Here is a 5,829-nt window from a genome sequence, read left to right as displayed (position 1 = left end):
CTGGTCGCACTGGGGGGGTCCCGATCAGACTGGTCGCTCTGGGGGGGGACGGGGGTTCCCCGTCAGCCTGGCATGAGGGCCGGCCCTGCCCGGGGGAAAGCAGCGAGGTGGCGCAGCTGTCGGCGGCGTGGAGAGGTCCAGGCAGAGGCCGTGCCCGTCCGCCCCCACCACAGGCGAAGGCAAGCCCGCCCTGCGCCCAGGCCGTGCGGGTCTGACCGTGCGTGCCGCGTGCTGAGCTGCCCCCGTGAGAAGCAGTCACAGACTCATGGAAAACGAGGGCTGAGGGGGCCCCAGGGGTCACATCCGGCCCAAGCCCTGCTCCAAGCAGGACCAGCCCAACTCCAGCATCCCAGCCAGGGTTTTGTTGATCCCTGCCTTAAAAACCACCACGGCTGCAGACTCCCCCACCTCTGGGGAGCCTGGTCCAACGCTCACCACCCTCCTGGTGAGAGAGTTTTTCCGACCTCAACTTCCCTTGCTGCAACTGGAGCCCATTGCCCGGCGGCTCGTGCTGCCCGGTGCCGTAAGCATTCCTCGGGGAAGGCCACTCTGCTCTGAGGCTGAGGTCAAGAGGCCTGAAAACCTACACCTGAGGAATGACGGAAAAATCAAGAGTGCCTTTGACGGCCTACGTCGCGTCAAGGAAATGTGGATTTGGGGCTGGGTTTCCGACGCTTTCGGGCCTCCCTGAAGTCATGGAAGTCTGTTCCAGTTCACTGCTGCTGCAGCCTCAACACCCCTGCACCCCTTATGCGGACGGGCAGGCGTCAGGCTGGGTGGCGAAGCATTTCTCCCATGACTGCGATGCATTTCCAGGCCTTGGGAGGAGAAGCATCCTGTGAGCGCCTGTCTCCGGTCCCTGGATCTGCAGTTTCCCCTCGTGGCCAGCTGTAGGGCTCCTCACCGTTGGTGCCTTCCAGCATCTCCCTCTCCAGGGAGCTTATCTGGCTTCAGGCTCCTCTTCCCAAGCTTCTGGCCTTGCACTGCCTTCACCCTGGGGTGCAGCACAGAACCAGCGCCCAGCACGGCAGCCGCTGGGATGCCCCCACAAGGATGGCCCTGGAGCTCGTGCCCCTGCCCTCCTGGGTCCATAGTTTGGTGGTGCTGCTAGCAGGAGGGGAGACCTTTGCCTCTGCGACACCTGAGTGGATGCTGACGGCAGCAGCACAGATGCCTCCCCATTGGAGCCGTTCGGGGGTGACTGGGACAGTCGGTTTGCTGGCAACAGAGTGATTCTCTGCAGCATCTCAGTCATTTGGATGGTGCCCACATGAGGCTGGCTCAGCTGGCATGGTTGCTCCACCAGCTCCCGTGGCTTGTGACCCTGAGATTCCTCAGAGCTCCTCGTGGCTTTGCATGGGCAGCGACAGGTAGCTGCGCTGCAAGCGGCTTTGCCTGCCAGCTCCCCCTGCCCAGAGATCAGAGGATGGCCTTGCTCAGCTCCTGCTCCCCACCCAGTCCTTGGGGCCTGTGGCACGGCAGCTGAGGGCTAAGCCACCTGCTGCGGCTGTATCAGAGGCTCGTGAGGTGCTCAGGATAATCAGCTCTATGTCGGCATCCTCTGGGCTGAGAGGCACTCTGGACAGGAAGTGCAGCTGAGGGTCTCATTCACATTGGCCTCTGCTCTAGGGAGAAGCACCCTAAGTGCTTCGCCTCCCCTGCACACAATGACCATCGGATCCCCCTGGAGCAGGTGTCAGCAGAGCCTGGAGAGCCAGACAGCGCCGGAGGTTTGGAGGCCATGCAGCAGGGTGCCTAGGGTGCTCTGTGCTTTGATCCCTGCCCTAGGCGGAGGTACAGGGGGGCTGAGGCCCAGTGCAATGGGCCAGGGCTGAGGGCCCCAGCGAGAGAAAAGGGGACAAGGCTGGAACGCCGGACGCTCGGACAAAGAGTTTAGAGGGGTTGGTGAAGCCCCAGATCGTTGGCAGTGGACAGGGTCCAGCTAAGAAAGCTAAGATAGGGTAGGGCAGCTCCAATAAGATCACTCCAGGATTTGGGGGCAGGCTCCCCCTGTAGCAGAACATTTCATCCAGGAGTAGCAGGGGAGCCTGTGAGGGGGTCCGTGGAGGACGGCAGGATGAGCGTGGCCACTAACGTGCACCACAGCTGCCCCAGGGCCCATCCTGCTACTGATTGGAGGAGTCTGAGTGTCCCTTGGTTTAGCTAGTCCAGAGCAGCAGGCCGGGGACTCATGAGCGCTGAGGCTCAGCAGACTTCCCAAGACTTCCCCAGCCAAGTACTGGAAAAGCTGCCTCCAGCAGGGCTGCAGTGCCTGTCCAAAGCTGCTGCCACAACGGGTGCCCTGCCGGCCTTTCCTCCCACTGGGCTTTTCCCCCAGCTTGGATTTCTGACTCAGGAGGAGGGCTGGGCTTGGAGCAGGTCTAAGCCCAGGCCCTGAGAGAAGCTGGCAGTAACATATGGATCCTGCTGGGGAAGCATCCCTGTGCAGGGTGGCTGCAGCTCCAGAAGGTCAGCGTGGAGGGTAACACCTAAGCAGTCTGGAGGTTTGCAGAGGAACTAAGTGGCTGGGGGAGGTTCCTAGGGACCCAGGGAAGGGGTCTGGAGCCCATAGAGCGGCTGAGGGGACTGAAGAGCCTGGGGAAGAGGGTTGAGTGTATCGGCATGGAAGGAACAGCAGCGATGAAGATGGATCGGTGATAACATCTGCGAGGCATGGGGTATGGGGTATGGGGTAGGGGAGGAATGGAGCCATGCAATTAGCCCATAAGGCAGGGACCGCTGGCATCTGGTGGTCATTGAGAGTGATTTGGGAACCCATGGGGCAGCCTTCCTCATAATAATACTAAACATCAAGGCATGGCAGGAGAATGAAAGGGTGATTGCCCAGAAAGTGAGGGACTCCAGGGGCTTCACAGCCATCCCTGGAAGGACACCCTGCCACAAACGGCACCACCTCCATCAGGTCTGTGGGACTGCAACTGCCCTCCTTGTCTCCGGTACCACTGTGCGGAGGACAGGTTCCCCCTGTAACCCTACTTGCTGGATGCCATGGAGCTGGACGGGCAGGAAGGGCATGACAAGATCCTGTCTGACAGACAGAGACATGTCCCTCCTGAAGTTCTTTGTGCCAGGATACCAGGGCAGAGAAACTGGAGGACCTCATACTCCTGATGGGGCACGGAGGAGAGCCCCATTTTCCCTCTGCTGTGAGAGACATCTCCCCAGAGCACCGTGTTGGGGTGAGGGGCCCTGACAGCCTGTGGAGGCTGAACGAGGTGGCCCACAGACCCTGCCAATCCAGTTCTGCCATCCTGGCATGGGTGTGCATCTGTGGGAAGTGGCAGGGAACCCTCTTTGGTGCATAATGTTCTCCTTGGACCTGCTCCCTCTCTCGTGGATTTTGCTGCAGGGTCTGTAGCCCAGTTCTCCGTAGTCAGAGAGCAGCAGGGCTGGAAGGGACCTGAAGAGATCATCTCATCCAAGCCCTGCCTGAGGCAGGATGAGCCCTGTCCAAACCAGCCCAGACAAACTCATTGTCCAACCTCTGAGCAAAATGACCCCATTGTCCCTGACAGCACCAAGCTTCACACCCGATCCTGCCCCTGGGAAAGGCGGGGGCTGAAGCCACCAACATCCTGCTGCTGCAAAGAAGGTTAATAGACACCCCAGAGACCCTAAGCCAAGGCTGTGTCCCCATTGCAAGAAAAGGCAAAACCCCCAGTCTCGATCAGTCTGACTGGGGCAGGAAATCCTTTCCTGCCACCAATGCAGCATCAGTCTGAGCCTGAGCAGAGGGGCAAGGCCCTCTCGCCAGGACCCTGCAGAGCTGGTCCCAGCAGGAGCACTGGCTCAGCCCAGTCCCATCCCCAGCCTGGCTGCAGCCAGCACCTGGCACCTCTAAAATCCTGACACATGAAGCAGCAGGGAGAGGGTGGGCAGTTTCTTCCCACTGCCACGTGGCAACCAGCACAGTCGAGGAGCCTGGGATGGACCTAGATCATCCCTCCCCAGTGTCTGTCCATCCTCTCCTTGAACCCTTCTAGTGCTGGAGAGTCCACAGCCTCTGAACTTCACTTCAGAGATCTACTGGATACAGAAACCATGGACTTCATATAAACATTGGATTTATGACACCTTACAACCTGCCTGACATCCGATTCACCAGGTACCTGCCAGACCTGATCTCTTACACTTCTTTTTCCCACTTCCTCCCCTCTCCTCCCCTCCTTTTCTGCCCTTTGACTTCCTAATTTCCAGCTATTTACTTTTTCTCAGACACCCTCATTTCTATCATGCAACTCTACTAGTGTACAATCTCCCTTGCTCACGTTTTCCTCTCTCATTTTTCCCTCCCTCCCCTACTCTCCCCTTTTGTTTTCCTAATTTCCACCTATCTGCATTCTCACTGACCTCCTGTCACACTTTTAGCTTCTTTTATTCCTTGGACTCTCAGACTAGCAGAGACTTTCTGTGCCTGAAGAAGGGTGATTGTGCCCAAAAGCTTGCAAAGAACTTTATTCCAACTACTCAGTTGGTCTAATAAAAGATATCACATCTACCCAAAGAACTTTTCCTGCCACGGCTTCCCCAGGCAACCCAATCTATCCAGATCCTTATGGTGGCTTGGGCACCCCAAGGTTATGAGTTCAGACCTGACACCTGTGTTTGGCTGGTTCTATGGTGTAATGGTTAGCACTCTGGACTTTGAATCCAGTGATCTGAGTTCAAATCTCAGTGGAACTGACTTGCTCCTCTGAAGCCTTTTGTGTGGAGTTAGCTGGCAGGTTTGGTCTTCTAGCAGCTGGTACTCTGAGAGTGGCTCTGGGCATGCACTAGCCTGCTGTAGTGGTGCTTGTTCCTTCAGGTTGGGCACTGGTGTTGAATCACCAAAAGCTGGCTGGGCAGCCGGCGCTCTGGTCCTGTCTATGCTCTGGCACCATTTCAATGCCCTGGCTGGGATCCACAGGTAGGCCCTGTATTTTTTCTGGTTGGGAGTGCCAGTGCACCCCCTGACCGTCTGCGCTTGTCGGTAGGGCGATGGGCAGGTGGGAGTGACAGTGCCCCCCGGAGTGCCAGCCAGAGAACGGCGCTCCGAAAAGCAGCCACAGCGATCCATCGGCTGCCTTGCGATTGGCCATGGGGGGCACCCCCAATGATTAATGACTGGTTGCTGGTAGGGCACATGCCCCCACCCCCTGACTAAGGTGGCAGCAGTCACCCATGCTGGTTGGGACTGCACTGGTTCTCTGAGAGGGTCCTGAGCCTCCCCTTGTGGAAGGTGGGGCAGAGCCTGGTTTGCCTCCGCAGCCAGGTCCTGATCTTTCGCCTTCAGGCCCTGCACAGACTCCTGTATGGTGCCGGTAACCATGCAGCGTGCACCCACTTGGGGCGCGCTATCCTCCGCCGCCGCCGAGGGCTCTGATACGACCGGCAGCTCTTCTACCTGCGCGGGCTCAGTCTTGCACGGAGCTCGGGGGTGCTGCCAGTCTTTTACCAAGACCTCCTCAGGGTCTGCGGGCTGCTCTCTGTCTCCAGGGCCCTGTTGCAGGTGACACGGGGTATGGACCTACTCAGCTGGAGGTCTCAATGAGGGCACCACTCTGGGCATGCCAGAAGATGGCCCTGGTGGGTCTCACCCCGATTGGAGACCTCCTGGTCTACGCCAGGCAGGAGTGGGTAGGCCCCGCTGCACTGGCCTGGCACATGGGTCTGGCAACAGAGCAAGCATCCTGCTTGCACCTATTCCAGAAGGTGAAAGCTGCTTTACCCGTAAACATCCCTGCCCTAGAGCAAGTCCTGTGCGAGGGTGGTTCCCACCGCCCGGAGTTCCCCAGCCCGGTGGAGCTGTTGTTGGGGCTGTGGCGGGCC

General features: G+C 58.8%; 1 non-coding gene across 1 annotated transcript; it reads left to right on the top strand.

Annotated features, from left to right (window-relative positions):
- The first annotated feature begins 4,632 nt into the window (after positions 1 to 4,632).
- Positions 4,633 to 4,704, top strand: TRNAQ-UUG. Its single transcript has one exon. It is a non-coding gene; the product is annotated as a tRNA-Gln (tRNA).
- Positions 4,705 to 5,829: the final 1,125 nt, after the last annotated feature.

Source organism: Alligator sinensis, unplaced genomic scaffold, assembly GCF_000455745.1.
Source record: "Alligator sinensis unplaced genomic scaffold, ASM45574v1 scaffold206_1, whole genome shotgun sequence".
In the NCBI taxonomy this organism is placed as follows: Eukaryota; Metazoa; Chordata; order Crocodylia; family Alligatoridae; genus Alligator; species Alligator sinensis.
The sequence above is the reverse complement of the archived record's forward strand: the minus strand, read 5'-3'. Positions and strand labels throughout refer to the sequence as shown.